This window comes from Tupaia chinensis, unplaced genomic scaffold (assembly GCF_000334495.1).
Source record: "Tupaia chinensis unplaced genomic scaffold, TupChi_1.0 Scaffold000180_1, whole genome shotgun sequence".
NCBI classification, from domain to species: Eukaryota; Metazoa; Chordata; class Mammalia; order Scandentia; family Tupaiidae; genus Tupaia; species Tupaia belangeri.
The window spans coordinates 441,022-459,591 of record NW_006159655.1 but is presented as its reverse complement, the minus strand read 5'-3'; positions in this window follow the sequence as shown (position 1 = coordinate 459,591).

The following is an 18,570-nucleotide window of genomic DNA, read 5'->3' as shown; positions in this document are numbered from 1 at the left end:
GTATACATATCTGTGAACACATTTCTGACTTTAGGCATGAGTAGAATGAACATACTATAAAGTAGCACCTAGCTGAGGCTGTATAGCTTGCTGTAGTCATTAAATAGGTATTTTTAAAAAATGTTTTTAACTTCAAAAAAGCAGTTTTAGCTTTAATAAATTAAAATATAAAAGTTAAGAGAAATTTGCTTAAGAGTTAAAGACAAGAAAAAGATTGGGATTCTGTTCAAATAGTAGGTAGATGAACCTATCAACACTTCAAGAGAAGACAAAATCCTTAAATCTCAAAAACAAAGCATAGAAGAAAATCAGTAATGTTTAAGTCAAAAGTCATAAAATTCTATTTCACTAGTTCAGTCTCAAGTAGTTAATATCTCCTTTCATGGTCTAATCTTTCTGTTTAAATTCTACAATTTAACATTCAATTACAGACTCATCCCTACCATTAAGTTGGCCATTTTCGTGGTTGATTTTTGGACTCTTATTTCTGTCTATCTGACTTTATTTTTCCTTGTACAGCACTCCATTCAGAACTTCTTGGAGAGCTGATTTGGTGATAAATTCTTTCAGGTTTTATTTATCTGAGAATGTTTTTGTCTTTCCTCCCCATATGAAGGATAATCTTGCTAGTTAGAGTATTCTTGGTCAAAATCATTTTTCACTGAACACTTGGAATATATTTTCTCATTCTTTCCTTGCTCACATTGTTTTCTATGAGAGGTCTGCTGTTAGCCTGATGGGATATCCTTTGTAAGTAGCGTGAAGTTTCTCTCTTGCTAAATTTAGTAACTTGTCTTCTTGAATTGATTCTATTTGGAGTCCTTTGTATTTCTTGGGCCTGTATATTTGAATGCCTCTCTAGGCTTGGAAAGTTTTCTTTCAGGATTTCATGGAATAGATTATCAATGCACTTATTATTTTCTTCACTTTCTGGAATACCAATTATCTGGATGTTTGGATGTTTAATGGCATCTAGTATTTCTCGTATATTATTCTTATTTTTGTGTTATTTTCTCAGTTTTTGTGGTGAATTTTTCTAGGTCAGAGATTCTGTCTTCTACATCTGAGATTCTACCTTCTGCATGATCTAATCAGCTTTTAATACTTTCAAAGGAGGTTTTGATTTCCTATATTACAGACTTCATCTCTAACAGTTCTGTTTGATTCTTTTTTTATGTTGTGTAATTCCTCTTTAAGATTGCACAAGAACTTCTTCACTTCCTGGACTTGTATCTTTTCTCCTGCATCTTCTGGAGTTCATTGTCTCTCTTCTCTTGCATCTTTGTTAGCTTTGTCACTGTGAATATTCTAAGTTTTTATCTGACATTTCCACGAATTCTATTGTACTGTCTGTGGATGTTGAAGAGTTGTTCTTTTCCCTTGGGGGAGAGATATTTTCTTGGTTTCTCATATGTCTTGTGCCTCTGCAGGGGTTTCTGGTCATCTGATTGATTATATGTTTCTTCCTAATTTCTTTTTTCTTTTTTGAGAGGTTTTCGCTATAGGGTGTGTGCGTTCGCCAGACAGTCAGAGAGAGACAGAGAGGCAGAAAGCGAGAAATCACCCCCCAGGGGGGATGGCCATGCTGCAATCCCTTCTCCTCCATTCTCCTCTCGGGATCTTGGGTACACACGCACACGCGCCTGGCGTGAGTTTTAAGCCACTGGTTCCGGGACATGAACCGTGGTTGACTACATGGGAGTCCAGCGACATAGCCCTTACGCTAACTGCTGGTCCCTCTTCCTAATTTCTTGAAGTTCAATCTGAGCATTCAGAGGCATGCAGGAGGAGGTGATCTGTAATCTCTCTGCAATTCTGTTTGCCTCCTTTGTGCAGCAGATTCAGTGGGAATTGAGGACTTTTCTGACCCTAATAGTATTCAGATATTTGGCTAGTATGCACCTAGATCTGTCTAGACACTCAGTGTGTGGAGGCTGAGCAGCGAAATGATAAAGGCAAAAGAAAAAGGAAAATGAAAAGAAAACAAACAAAGAAAAAAAAGAAATAAAAAATAATTTTAAAAAAGTCTGAGCAGAAAATCTTCAGATAGAGGAGGATCAGAGAGCCAAAAAAATTTTTACATTAAAAAGAAATTAAAGAGACAGAGACAGAGTGAAGAATACAGAGGGTGAAGTCTGTACAGAAAATCTTCAGTTGTCAGGAATTTACGACAGCTCAAATGTAGATGGCTTGTCAAAGGGGCTGCACTTTGCCTCTCGTAACACTCTAGAATTGGAGTCTGGAGGGTGAAGTCTGAGCAGAAAATTTTCAGTTGTCCTAGCTCTTGAAAGAAATTGCTCATAGCTCAAATGCAGGTGACTCCTCTATTTCTAAAGTCTTTACTAGATTGAATGTGTATTTTATAAGTAGGAGTCTGTTCTTATACTATGTTACTGGGCAAAAACAAGTGGTTTATAAGTCAAGGATGAAATGAATTTATAGTAAGTATGATATATCAGTCAGTTTCTCATAATGGTTATGCAGTGTAACAAACAACCTCCAAATTCTACTGACTTAAGAGAATGGTGATTTAATTCTGTTGAATGCCTGTGCTGACAATGGGTATACAGTAGTGCAGGACTGAGTGTTTCATTCATTCACCAGATATATACGAGCATCTCCAGTGGGCCAGATGAGGATCTATGTCATGGGTCAAGGATACAAAGGAAAAGAAGATACCTAACCCTCAAGTCACTGAAAGACTGATGGGGGGAACCATACAAATGAAGATAATAATCAAAGAGTCTTTCAAGTGCAAACAAAATGGTTAACCTAAAGTCCTTTAAGAGTTCAAGAAAATGTATGTGATTTAAACCACGGAAGTTAGTAAAGGCTTCTAGAATACTCTGACAGTAAACCAGGGTCCAGAAAGACTTAAAATGATCATGTAGAGTTTAAAAGAACAATATATTAAAAGAAATCTTGAAGTAGCAATTATAAGCAAGGAGTCTACAAGGAGCACCATTAGGTGATATTTTAATTAAGGCTGAGAGGTGCAAAGTGCTCAGCCAAGAATTGTCCTAGTATACCAGTAAATCTAAGGGATAATGGAATGATCTGATGGGGGATTTTGAAGAACGAAGAGGGTATAGCTTGGTTAGATAGTGTAAAAGTATGGTGTTCAATTAATCTATTCTTACACTGCAGCAATAGAGGAGTAGGAATAAAAAAACTTCTGCGTATGCAAATGGAACTCTATTGGTTCATGTCTTCAGCTCTGCAAGTGTATTAGTGTCTCTAGAGAAGCAATGGTAGGATAGTTATAATAATAAATATATAGATACATCTCTCTCTATATAAATCTATAGATAAATTTATATATGGATAAATCTATATATAGATCAATGGGTAGGATAGGTATGATGATAAATCTATATATAGATTTATTATGAGTGACTGGCTTACAGTAATGGGAGCTGAGAAGTCTCATGGACTGCCATTGCAAGCTGGTGTCCCAGGAAAACTGGTGGTATAATTCAGTCTGAGTCTGAAGGCCTGAGAACCAGGGAGCAGATGGTGGAAATTCTAGTACTAGAGCCAGAGAGTTGAGAGATGTCCAGCTCAGGCAGCAGCCAAAAAAGAGTGATTTCCTCCTTCTTCTACTTTTGTTCCATTCTGTCCTTCTGCAGATTAAATGATGCCATAGTGGGAAGGGCAATCTACTTTACTAAGTCTACTGATTCAAATGCTAACAGCCAGGAATAATGTTTAATCTGGGTACCCTTTGACTGGTCGACCAAAAAATTAACCATGACTGGGAATTGTTTTTTTTTAACTGTAACACAGAATAATAAAATAAGTCCGAGGTTAGAACACTTTTGACTGGCACTGGTCAGTGTGAAGGTCTTTGTTAGGCCTTGAAGGATGAGTTCAATTAAGGAGAAATATAAAATCAGTTTATTTCATTTCAAAGCCTTCACTTATACTGTACTGTCCTCCACCAAGAATGTTTTTTTTTTTCCTTTTGGCTGAAGCTTTACCTAAATCCTACTCATCCCACAGTCTATCAAATGTTATCTCCTCTGTGGAATATTTCTTCACTTTTCCAGATTATATTCAACATCACTTTTGTAGAAATGCCATTTAGGTTCTGTCGTATTCATTTTAATTTTATCATATACTACTTTTTAAGTAACTATCTTGTTAAGGTATTCCCCGCCTCCTCAAGTATTTTGCATATTCTTGAAAAACAAGGGAGTATGTTGTGCATTGCTTTGCCATAGGGCTTTGAATATGGGAACCTAAAGAACATGTAGTGGAGAAATAGGAAAAGGAGGGAGTCACTAAAAAATGTAGTGAAGTGAGTCAAATGATGTTGCAGTACTTCATCATGGTCCAGGGTAGAAGGCTGGAGATGAGTTATAGGGATGGATGGTGGCAGAAAGACCCTGTTGGGGGTGCTTTCTCTCTCTCTCTTTCTCAAAAGTAATGAATAAACTTAAAAAAAATCTAGTGAAGAAATAATGCATGGAATTAGGGTCTGGTGAAAGTAATTCATATTAACTTGGCCTTAAATATGACTTTCCAATATAGTGGGAAGAAAAAACTTTTGGTGAATTTTCATTTTCTTTTTATCCTGTCCATAGGATTTTATTTATTTATTTATTTATTTATTTATTTGGAGAGGTTTTCGCTATAGGGCATGTGCGCTCGCCAGACAGACAGAGAGAGACATAGAGACAGAAAGCGAGAAATCACTCCCCAGGGGGGATGGTCACGCCGCAATCCCTTCTCCTCCATTCTCCTCTCAGGATCTTGGGCATGCACACACATGTGCCTGGCATGAGTTTTAAGCCACCGGGTCCGAGACACGAACCGCAGTCGACTACGTGGGAGTCCAGTGACATAGCCATTACGCTAACTGCTGGTTCCCCATAGGATTTTATTTTATTTACCATTTTTTATTTCCATTTCTTTTATACATTCAATCACATATGTCACTTAGCTTGCAAAGTAAATATTCCAACATGTATACATTTCTCACCAATCCAGTTGAGAGTACTATACACATTATCTTCAGCAGATAATAACCCATTTCTTTGTCTCATAATGCCTTGCCTCTCTATTTTTTTCCTCAGTGTCCTTCCTTAGACTCTCCTCCTTCAGACCTATAGTTCTAAACCTTACATATTACTATTTTACCATTTTACTTCATATTTGGTTTGCTTTTACTGGGTTGTTGGAAAAGTCATGACACATATTTTTCTAGGCAAATATGTGTCATGACTTTTCCGATGACCCAGTACTTCTCTCTTGGCCATGTGGGAGTCCAGCACTTTAACTACCATGTCCCCTGCCGGCTCCAGTTTTAGTGCTTTTTAAGTTCCACTGCTTACAAGTGTGCTCAGAATGCTTTTTAATTATGTGATAAGTTTGTTGGGAGTCTTCTGAATGTTTAATTGTAGTTTCAGAAACTTAGGTTGTATTTTGAAGGGAAAAAAAAAGAAATTCAAAAAAAGAATCTAGATTAAGAAGAAGCATGAAATGGAAAATTTTAGAGGCCAAAAACTTAATAAAAGGAGAGATTTGATCTCAGATGATTTTGGGCACATTCTTGAGTCTTTACTTAAATAACAAATTCTTTGATATATATTATGGTCATACTAGTCTGGTGAACTGGAACAACTGACAATATGGCCCTAGAATTTCAGAATGTCTTCTTATACTATTGCCCCATTTTACAAATGAGGAAACATAAGGGCCTTCTCTTCCTTTATTGCCAAAGGATACACACACTTGCCAGAGAGAGAGAGAAAGCACTTCCTCACAGGGTGTACTCATGTTGGAATTCCATTTTCTCCATTTCTCTATCCAAACGGATTCTGAGCATGTAGGCACAATGGATCCAGCACATTATTCAGGCTGTCTCTTAGGGGTCAGGATTTAATTGCTGTCAGCCACGTGGGGATGCACTCCCTATGCACAGGGATTAACTGCTGTTCCATGGAGCCTGAAAGCCTTTTTGAAGTTACAAAGCTTTGTAGCATCAGGGCTCCAAAGTCTCAGCTCAGTGTTGCAGCGTGCTGCTTTTTTTTTTTTTTTTTGGATGTACATGTAATAGCACATAAATAGTAGATGAAAGTCATTTGACCTGCTGTATCTATATCCATCAAATATTTTATGGGGATTTTGGCAAGTTACTTCCTATATGGAAGCCTCAATGTACTTGTCTGTAAAATTTAGCATAATAGTTGCCTTCTTATAGTCTCTGAAAAGCATCATAAAGATGAATGAGGAAATGCCTCCAAAAAAATGAGTTTCTTATCTGTAAAATGAGGAGGTTGGCTGAACCAGATGATGTCTAACACTGTTATCACCTCTAAAAGAAACTATCAAGTACTTTATACATTGAGAACATCTCTTCCCCCTCACTTTTCCATGCTGATTTTTCAAACTCAGTTCAGTGGACTCAGTTTCCTCTTATCACTCCTCATTGGGGATGGGCTCAACTACTCCGTGTCCCTCTTATTTCCTGTATGAACTGGGAGTATTATCCTATGTGTGTTAGCCTTCCTCCATGTGAATTAGTTCTGTGATGTTAGATACTATGTTTAATTTTTCTTTGTAATTTACATACCTAGCACAGCATCTGGAACAAGTGAAGGATCCAAATAAATACTTATTAGGTCAATGAAAAACAAGCTTCTTTTCAGTTTCTGCAGATGCTGGTGATGCTTTGTTACTACTTAGACATGAATGATCAGTGCACATGAGGTTCTAGATGATGATGGTGATGATTTTGCCAGGGGGCATGTGTGCTTGCCAGAGAGAATGAAACGAAGAGAGGGAGAGGGAGAAAGTATCCTCCCCCCATTGGCCATGGGGTATGGTCATGCCACAATCCCTTTTCCTTTGTTTCTCTATCTGGCTTGGATTTTGTGCACATATGTACATGAATCAAGCATGTTTTTCAAGTCCCCAGGGCTGGAATTTGAACTGTATGGTTGGGTATGTGGGACCCAACTCCTTAACCACCAGACCAGCAGACTATGGGGTCCTCCTGGTTCCAGATTATTAAGGTGAATTTTAAATGTAAACAACCTCTCTAATCCTAGAATTATTGCCATTTACCTCCTAGCAAAAAGAGTGTATGTTTAAAATCACTTACCACATTCATCAATTGCATCTAGAGATAGGTGGAGAACTACAAAGAGAAGGAATGCATGATCAAATGTTTTTTTTAAAGAGGGTGAGCCTAAGGTAACACTGTATACATGAACCACATCTACATTTTTGCAATGAATTTCATGTTTTAATTTTTTTTTTAACTATCAGAATGCCACTCACATTTTATATGTATTATTGAAATATTTTCTTTGTGGGCACAGTGAAAACATATATTCTCAAAAACTTATTAATGCACATTTTAATCAGTTTGCTAACAGACAAGAAAATAGATCACATGCTTATTTGACTTAGTTGAATTTCAAAATATTACATTGAAGGCTTTTTAAAAAAAATCTTAAATTAATTCCCTATAAAGACGTTGAAGGAATTAGAAGTGGAAATTACGAAGTTTTGAAAATACTTTTCTAGGATTCAAACAAAATAAAGGTACATAGTTAAAAATTTAATATAAATTAGAAAGCCCTGGCTTTCCTCTGACTGCAATAATATTTTATTAGCATATAGACCAGACCAGACCACTTAGGAAGGGATTTTCAAGGCATCATGTGGCAGTTGACCGGGATGACCTTTATGGCTTCTGCCAACCCAAAGATTCTGTAAATGGATGAAAACCCAACAATGATGAGCATGATAATGACACACCATTGTGCCCTCTATTTTAAAAATGAATACTGTAAATGTCAATATGCTATTTATTTTCAATTCCTCTAACTTTTATCATAAAAATAATCCATGTTACCATTTCTCATTCAAACTTCTACTGGTAGACAGTGACCTTTTTTTCTGGAGGAAAAAAGATGAAGCCTGTCTGAATTCTTATTATAAAGAAGCAATATAAATAGGAAGAAGTTCCAATTCCTTAAAGCTGCTAAATGACACCCTCAAACTGTAACTGGCTTGTCTTTAGTGGGTAATTAAATTGCAGGTGGGGAATATATCTGTGATTTATTTTGAGTAGACCAAGTTGAAGAAAATATATTATTATACCTGACCTTTACGTTTTTAGGTTTGTAGGGGAATTATTAGTAAAGTTGATTATGAATTTATAGTTTTAGTATGTGGTAAGAAATTTTAATTACTAACAGCCCTGTTTGTTCTGATGGAGTCATGGCAAATTATAGATATGCTATAAACTACATAACTGGAACTGCAACAAAAATTTGCTATAAGAAGCACAGATATTGTGGTCCATTTATGAGAAATGTCCTGAAAATGTGTAGTTGTACTCTGCATGTTGACAAATAGCCAGAGAAGATTGCTCAGGACAGAGGAAATCATTCATATTTGACAAATGGCCAAAGGACAGCAATCCTTATCACTGGACTAATTTCTATGGTCTCTTTTTCAGGGGTTTTCCTAAACATGGGTTATTGTGGAGTTAGTGCATACTTGATTGATCATTCAAAGAGTTTAAAATGTTTAGTATATATATTTGACATCTTGACATTTTTCTTCTCCTGTTTAAGGACATAGGTGGGAAAGTATATCGTTAAGATCCCAGCTTTAACTTATCTAATAAAAAAACAGTATTGCTTTTTCCTTAGGTATGTGGGAAGATACAGTGTAAATTTGGAAGCAAGTTTTTATTTTACTAAATTCATTAACTTTTTCTTTATAGGTTGCTAGGGGATTTAGAAAACAGGTGTTACAATTTAAGGAAACATCTTTTTTTTTTTGGAGAGGTTTTTGCTACAGCGTGCGTGCGTGCGCTTGCCAGACAGAGAGAGACAGAGAGACAGAAAGCGAGAAATCACCCCCCAAGGGAGATGGCCACACCGCAATCCCTTCTCCTCCATTCTCCTCTCGGGATCTTGGGCACGCACGCACATGCGCTGGGGTCCAGGACTCGAAACATCTTCTGGATAGCAGCTTGTAGAATTTTTCAGTGTGGGTGACTGCTTTTAAACTATAAGGTACCAATTCAAATACACTCTTTGAGAGAGGGAATTATGATTTTTCTGTCCAGAAAGTGACTTAGATATATTTGGTATAAAGTAGATTTTAAAAGCAGCATTTCTTATTTTGGGTTCAAAAATAGCAGAACTCTGTATGTGAAAATTTTTTTTTTTTGAGAGGTTTTTGCCATAGGGCATGTGCACTAGGAGAGACACCCCCCCCCCCAAGGGGGGATGGCCATGCTGCAATCCTTTGTCCTCCGTTCTCTTAGAATTTGGGGCATGCATGCACATGTCCCCAGTGTAAGTTTTAAGCCATCAGGTCCAGGACTTGAGCTGTGGTCTCCTACATGGGAGTCCAGCAATGTAACCATTATGCTATCTGCTGATCCCATAAAATTTTGTTAGGGAACTTTGGTCAGTTAGATAGTAGTTGTGGCATGTGAAAGATAGAAGAAAGTTAGAAAAACTACCATTTAGTTTTTTTCTTTCTCTCTTCTTTCTTTCTTTGGTTTTTTTTTTTTTTTTTTTTTTTTTTGTAAAAAGATAATAGGAATGAGTGAGATTAAAAATCGATATTTTTAGGGCTAGCTCATGCCATGATGCAAAGGTAGCTGGATCCCACATGTGAAGTTTGAATCCTAGATCTGGTGGCTTGAGAAATACACCAGGCAAATGTGTGTGGCTACCTAAAAGTCCCCAAAGGAGGGCTAAATGGAGAAGAAGGGATTGTGGTATGACCATTCTTCATGGTTGGGTGGGCGGGAGAGTGCTTTCTCATCCTGACTGCTCAGTGTATGAGTCCTCTGGCAAAATTTAAAAAAAAAAAAAATTTATTTATAGTTGCTCCCAACTCCAACCTAGCTTAAAAGAGATTGTGCATTTCTGACCTGGGGTTAGCATTAGGGAGAGGAGAGGGTACACTAAGGATGATGGTGTTTCTGAGGCCCTCCTAATTTAATGTCCAAGTGTTTCTGATTGCAAAAAAATTGGAACTGTCAGAAATGTTATAAAAATGTCAAAAATATACAAAGTATGCCACATATATTGTGAAACGTAAGTCACAGCTCAACTGATTCTGTGGTAGAGTAAAAATGACAAATTGCATCTAGCTAATAGAAATATTTATCTTTTTCCTGTTAAATTATCTGTCCCATCTCCTTCCTTTGCAATTATTATTTTTTTTATGCTACATCTGTGTTCTTCTGAATGTGAATATTCAAATAAAACCACCTATTGTCACTGCTCTTGCTGTTGCTGCCCTAGCTGCTGTGAAATATCTCACACTTCCTATGTGATAAGTGTGAACCAGCATCTTTACATGAATTAACTTCTTTGCTCACAAAAATCCCATAAAGCCAGTAGTTTCATACATTTTCATTCATAAATGAGGACACTGAGGCTTAGAAAGTATTGAGCCAGGCAGTTCAACTGCTTAATCCACATCTTAACTGCCCTTCGTATTGTTTTTGATGCTAATGGTCCATTTGCCATCCAGGTTTTATAAATTTAAAAGTCCTTCTCTCACTGTCATTGCCAAGGCTCAGTCAGGGCCTGCAAGGAATGCAGCTTTGGGACAGGCTATTAATTAAACAACTTTTTTCATGTCTACTATTTGGGTACTAATTTTTTGAGTATAAAAAATGGGTAACATTCAGGCTCTACCATTGAGAGAGAAAGGCAAAGATGATAAAAGTATAAGTACATATAACAAAGGTTATTGTTATGGTCCAAAATCTTGTCTTTGAGATGGACTTTGTTGGAATGATATCCAAACTGCTTGTATTTTGGAAATATTCTGTTTAAGTTGCTGATGCTTTTCCTACCCTGATTTTGCCTCCTCCAATCTATGGCTCTAACACTGAACTGAGATCCATTTATTTATTAAATATGCTATGACTATATAAGAGTTTTAACAGACTAAGAATTAATACTCTTTTTCTTCACCTGCATTTAGAACCAGTTGATATGAACATGGTCGTCTGACAACTGGAGATAACATGATATTTCATAAAAATTATAATGTTATTTGGATATTGTGGCTGTGCTCACCTCCTTTCTCAGAGCAAACTGGCAGCTCAAGGAAACTACAGGCCACCGAGTCGGACCCTGCTGCTTCATAGTAGAGAGAAGGTGATACCCACTCTCTCATCTCATATGCACACCCTGAAGAAAAGAAAATGAGATAGGAGACAAGCTGAGCATGGCTGACTTATTCTAACTTACCTGCCAATCAGGAGTGTGGTGAGGGGGTGGTAGAGAGTGGCCAGGATTGTTACTCAGGTGGAACTCCCCCTGTAGGAACACAAGAACAATATACAAAGGTTCCCTCCAACACATTAAACTAGATTAAAAGACATAGTTAAAAGATCTCAGACAAGTAGAAGCCACATACAAAAACAAGCAATTCTAAAATAGGGAGGTCACTTTTATAATAGGGGTTTGAACATTGTGGAGTGTGATAAAGATTTCCAGATGAGGTGATGCTTGTTGACTCTTGAAGGAGGATTAGGAGTTGTCCAAGTAGAATAAAGGCAATGTGAGCATGTTTTGGTAGAGAAATAGTTTCATATATGGAGCCTTGATGTGTTTGGAGAACTACAACTATTTTCTGTGTTGTCAGAGTGTAAACTGTTAAAGGTGTGATAATATGCCAGATGAGACCAGATGGTTTCCTTTTTTTTTTTTTAAAGAATTATTTAATTTAATTAATTTATTATTAGTAGTAGTATTTTTAAAGAATGATTATTTGTTTATTTATTTCCATTTGTTTTTATTATCTATTTAATTTGACCAGACAGAGACAGTGACAAAAAAGAGAAAGAGAAAGCAAGAAAGCAAGCCACCAGGTTCAGGACTGAAAACCACAGTAGGCTATGTGGGAATCCAGTGCCTTTATCCACCCAGCCACCTGCCAGACCCCGTAGTAGTATTTTTAATTTGACCAGAAAGAGAGAGAAGGAAAGTGAGAAAGCAAGCTGCCAGGTCTGGGACTTCAGCTATAGTTGGCCATGTGGGAGTCTAATGTCATAACTACCATGCCACCTCTGGCTCCACTGTTCCCTACTTCTGAGGGTGGCTATATTTGGGGACTTTAAAGTTACTCCTTTGAAGCTCTGCCTATTGGTCCTACATTGCATTAGCTGGTGGAGAGAATCTAAAGGCTCCTTGGATTTAAATGTAGGAAGTCTTTATTCTTCCTTTCTTCATTTGTCTTAGCCTCACAGTCTTTGAGATTTCTTGTACTCCTATCTTGTACTTTCAAGACATCTCAGATAATTATGGAATATGTTGAAAATAGAAAGCAATTTCTAGCTTAGGATGGTCTTTTATAACATAGGTTCAATTTTTGCCATTGTTTTGACAGCTAACAGTGATCACAGACCCTGGGTCCAGATATGGCTAGCTGTTTACTGCCAGTCCAATGCTACAATAATAATCAGTTAGGTGAATGCTAATATCACAGCCTTTCAGATCCCAACCATGCTGACCTCTAAGAATAGAGAGATAGCTTATTTCATCCCTTGAACATACCTACAGAACATTGTTCTGTTCTTGGAGAGGTTCATCCATCATGGAGCCTGCCTGTCAGATGATGTGATGTGCTTAGTATTTCAAGTTTATACAAACTAAAAGCACTGAAGGGCAAGTCTATATTTCTTGGTTTTGTTTCACACATTAAAATTCTATGACACAGTAGTTGAGAATTAAGCTTACCACCTTGATTCATTATATAGTTTTTTTCATAAGGAATTATTCTTCTTGATAATCACTTGTATTTATATAGTGTATAACAGTTTACAAAATATTATAATGTCCACAATGCAAAAAAATGTTAGCAAAAATTGCAAAATGGGGCTTGCCCTATGGTGCCATAGTTAAGCACTGTGCATAGGGAGCCAGATCTCACATGGCTAACTGTGGCCCGAATCCTGGCTTTGGGGGTAGAAAAGCAAGCCAGGCGCATGTGTGTGCATGCCCAGAATCCTGATGGGGTGGAGAAATGGATGAAAAGGAATTGTGGTGTGATATGCCCCATAGGAGGAAACTTTCTCTCTTACCATCTCTCTCTCCATGGCATGTACATGCCACATACTATACTTTACCTATGATCTACTAAAATTAACTTGGGCAATTTAAAAATTGTAAATTGTCTACTCATTAGCTCATTATCTTGACAACAAGTCAGTATGACAGGGTTCTGGTTATTTTCTTCATATTGTAAAAGTGGAAAATGAGGCTAAGAGAAGTTAAGTTGGATATCTTAGATCAGGGATCCCCAACCTTCCTGACACCAGGGACTGACCCTGTGGAAGACAAACCCTCCAAACCCTTGGGTCCTGGGATGACCCAAGTGCACCATGACCAAACAACCACCATGCACCCCACTTCGACCACTACCACATTGCAACATGCAGTGAAACGATCACACAAGAGGGTTTGAGTTTCCATGAGAATACTCCTGTTGATATGACAGGAGGTGGAGCCCAGGAGGCAATGTAGGTGATGGGGAGTAGCTGCAAAGTCAGACAAAACCTTGCTCGCTGTGAGGGTTGGGGGGTTGGGTAGGGCAATAGGTCCCCAAAGGACCACAGACTACCATCATTCCAAGGCCCAGGGGATTGAGGACCCTGTCTTAGACCATCTCTCAGTACTATCTGATAGAAATAAAATGTAAAACACATACATAATTACAAATTTTCTAGTTGTCTCATCAAATAAAGTAAAAAGAAATAGGTAAAATTAATTTAACTCAATGTTATAATTTCTTTTTTAAAAGAGTTATTTATTTATTTAATTCCATTTGTTATCATTTTTTATTTTGACCAGAGAGAGACAGGGAGAGAGAAAGGGAAAGTGAGAAAGCAAGCTGCCCGGTCCAAGACTTAAACCATGGTTGGCCATGTGGGAGTCCAGCCCCTTTAACCACCACACCATCTGCCAGCCCCTAAATGTTAAAATTTCTACATGTAATTAATTTTAAAAAGATTAATGAGACCTTTTATATTCTATTTCTTAACTTCTTCAAGATCCATAAAAATGAAGGAGCATACCTTATAATCTCTCAACTTAATATGAAAATGCTTATAACATGCTCATGTATGGAAATTTTGTAAATTAAATGAAGATTTAAAAATCTAATCTTTTTCTAGAGTCTTACTTTGCTTTGGTCCTTCTTTTTCCAGACAGTTTAGGCCAAAATTTTATTCTTATTGATTCATGTGGGTGGAATAGGTGGGCAGACATTTTATTGACTAAATGAAAGATATGCTTTTATGAGATTCATCTTCTGTTTCCCTGAAATAGCAACTCTATATGTTTCAGGTGGCTAAAAGGGAAAATTTCAGCCTTTCTAGACAGCTGCTACAGCAAATTTCCATAGTAGTTTAAAGGTTTGAAAATCTTCCTCCCATAAGAGCAGAGAGCACATATGCTATATGCTTGATTCTGTGAAGTTCCATTATTCCTTGTTTAAAAAACAAAAACAAAAAACAATTGAACCCCAAATCAAATAAAATCCCAAGTGGTTCTGTAGAAGAAAACTTCCAGAGTGAGAGAGAAAGAGAGAGAATTTGGAACTTTCAGAGAAAGGTATGTTATATTCTATTCCTTTCAGACTAAGCTCTGAGCTCCACTATCCCTAAGGGTTCACACTCACTGTTCCTTTCTGCTCTAGTCACCTGCTAAACTGATCCATCAAGCATATGTTTATGGTCTTTTATGAAACCTTTTCCAATTGACTTAATTAGAATTAACTTTTGCTTCTCTTGGGTTCACATACTAGTTTGTAATTCTATTATGAAAAATAACAACATTGTCTTCCATGTTGCATTAGGTTGAACCAAATGCCGTCACTGTGTTTTGTAGATAAAAATGTTCACTTTTACAAGCTTCAACCTACTATAATTAACTCATAGAATTCTGAATGTACACTCATAAACATCTATGAAGTAGAATCTATGCCTGGTTAATTTCTGAATCTCCCATGACATCTTGGCCATAGTAGCCTTTTAATAATGGTTTGTTGAATTAAACCATAAAATAAAAGTGAAATGCATATTAGAGAAATAGACTCATATAAATCAACTCTCTTCCCCTAATAACTCAAAGATTTTACATGCCTTATAGTACAATGAAATAGCAATAAGGAACACTGAAAAGGAGGGTTTGAATTTTATAGAAATTGAGAGACTGCAACCTGGTGCTCTCGTGTGTTAATTTAAGTAGAGTGTCAAGGGAATTTGAGGTAATCAAATTTTCGGTTTTTATATATGCTAGTGATAAGCAAGAAAGCTATGGTATTACCAATGGGCCCATGTGTACGTTGCTATGTGCCTTTTTGTTTCTAAATAGATTCAGTATGGGGCAAAATTCTTAATAAATTGAGAAGAGGACAAAGTCTGCTTTATGTCCAAATAACTGGTCTGACTGATTTGGTAGAATGAATGGACTACAAATGATGTTTTATTTGCTCATTTGTTTTGTAGGATATAGACATAGTATGGTAATAGATGACATCTTCATACTCTCTTATATATTTATATTGAAATTTAATAAAATAAAGTTCAATAAGCCAGGCAGCTTCAAAATCAATAAACTGTCCTTTGAATTTGTTAATTTTTCTGTGTAGACCTGTTCAGTAGATGCACCTGGATTATGCCAATAGTATTTTTGTTACACACCTGCCCCTAAGACAATTGCATTAGGGATTTAGAATGAGGGAACATCTTATGAATTTGAGTTTCTGACATGAATTTGGACATGAAGCTACTCTAAGTTCGAAATTCAGTGTCTCTGAATTCTCAATTTTGACCTTTTTCTTCTTCTTCTTTTTTTTTTTTAAATAGAGGTTTTGCCTTAGGGAGCATGTGCTTGTCAGAAAGAGAGAGAGACTAATGTGAGAAATCACCCCACAGGGGAGATGGCCATGCCACAATCTCATCTACTACATTCTCCTCCCAGGATCTTGGGTACACATGCACATGTGCCTGGCATATTTCCAGCCACCTGGTCCAGGACTTGAACCGTGGTCAGTCATGTGGGATTCCAGTGATGTAACCACTATGCTATCTGCTACCCTCTTGACTTTGTTCTTGTGGCTGAGTAGAACATGAATCAGATTGTATAACACAGAATTTGTACTTTGTTTTGGGGCAGTTTTACATCACCTCATGAAGTCATAAAAAGAATATTGCATTACATTTAATATCAAGAGTGTATTCTGGGATATGCTGCAAGAATTTTCCTTCAGGAATGAAGGATTTATTTTTCAGCTGCCAAGTGGTGTGAGCAGATATTCCTCAGCTCATGGCCCTCTGTGCCAAGTGCCATGGCTGAGAAGACCCACCTTGCTCAGGATCCTGTCCTTTCCTAGAATAGCTTGCATCCTACAAATGTCAGTGTAGAGGTATAGACCTGCCATTCACAGCCCAGCTTTGGACAAGAAGGCCCATCCCAGCTTCAGAGTTCCCAAAGGAGTTAGCAGAGTTGAAGTCAACTTCTGTCTCAGCTCAGTTATGCTTTATTCCCTTTCTTTCCCTTATGCAAGTATTGATCCCAAGAGTTTTCCCAATAAATTTCTCATATGCTTATCTCTATCTCAGAGCTTATTTATGTTGAACCCAATTATGACAATATCAAATTAGGAGACAGGAGAAATGTTCTGAATTGATAGAGACTTGACCATGATTTGAGGCTAAGGAAAATTTGCAAATTCCCACGTCCTTCCATACTATCGATAGAGAACCAAGATGTCCTCAATCAATCCCTGTGGTTTCCTAATGTCACAGAAGGATTCTAATTCACAGGGTCTTATTGTTTTGGCTGCAGTGGATTACAGGTTCTGCCTGTCCTTTGTGTTTCTGTTTAGCTGGTTCCAGTGTGAAGTTATCTGTACATCTGTAACTGTTGCAGCAAATCAGCTCAGTGGAGTGATTTCTCAGATCCAGAAAATTTTCTATAGACAATGTACAAATCTGGGTTTAAGGGCTTCCTAAAATATTCTGAGTTGGGGTAGGAGTAGTTGTAGTTTTGTATAGTCTTCGGAGTTTATTACAAAACACTTTGAAATCCCAGAGTTCTTCCAGAGTGCTCTTAGGGAAATGTCTGACAAGGATCAGAATCATACTTGGATCATTTTGTTCATGCTGAGTTTTCTGAATCCATCCCTAGAGAGATTCAATTCCCTGGCTGTGTTTTTGTGGTTTGCTTCGAGGTAGTGTAAAATTGACTAGACCACTGAAGTTTTTATTGTACCCTGTACATTTGACACTGAGCAAGTAGTTCTAAGCTAGTTTTATTCCAAATGCCATCATTCTTGAGGAAATGTGTAGGAAAAGGTGAAAATGCACCTATCAGAATCAAGCTTACTTTTTTTCCTGCCATTCACAGCCCAGCTTTGGACAAGAAGGCCCATCCCAGCTTCAGAGTTCCCAAAGGAGTTAGCAGAGTTGAAGTCAACTTCTGTCTCAGCTCAGTTATGCTTTATTCCCTTTCTTTCCCTTATGCAAGTATTGATCCCAAGAGTTTTCCCAATAAATTTCTCATATGCTTATCTCTATCTCAGAGCTTATTTATGTTGAACCCAATTATGACAATATCAAATTAGGAGACAGGAGAAATGTTCTGAATTGATAGAGACTTGACCATGATTTGAGGCTAAGGAAAATTTGCAAATTCCCACGTCCTTCCATACTATCGATAGAGAACCAAGATGTCCTCAATCAATCCCTGTGGTTTCCTAATGTCACAGAAGGATTCTAATTCACAGGGTCTTATTGTTTTGGCTGCAGTGGATTACAGGTTCTGCCTGTCCTTTGTGTTTCTGTTTAGCTGGTTCCAGTGTGAAGTTATCTGTACATCTGTAACTGTTGCAGCAAATCAGCTCAGTGGAGTGATTTCTCAGATCCAGAAAATTTTCTATAGACAATGTACAAATCTGGGTTTAAGGGCTTCCTAAAATATTCTGAGTTGGGGTAGGAGTAGTTGTAGTTTTGTATAGTCTTCGGAGTTTATTACAAAACACTTTGAAATCCCAGAGTTCTTCCAGAGTGCTCTTAGGGAAATGTCTGACAAGGATCAGAATCATACTTGGATCATTTTGTTCATGCTGAGTTTTCTGAATCCATCCCTAGAGAGATTCAATTCCCTGGCTGTGTTTTTGTGGTTTGCTTCGAGGTAGTGTAAAATTGACTAGACCACTGAAGTTTTTATTGTACCCTGTACATTTGACACTGAGCAAGTAGTTCTAAGCTAGTTTTATTCCAAATGCCATCATTCTTGAGGAAATGTGTAGGAAAAGGTGAAAATGCACCTATCAGAATCAAGCTTACTTTTTTTTTTTTGAGAGTTTCTATTTATTTATTTATTTTTTGCTATAGGATGAGTGTGCTCGCCAGAAAGACAGAGAGAGACAGAGAGATAAAAAGCAAGAAATCATCCCCCAGGGAGGATGGCCACGCCACAATCCCTTCTCCTCCATTCTCCTCTCAGGATCTTGGGCATACACGCACACACGCCCAACGTGAGCTTAAGCCACCGGGTCCGG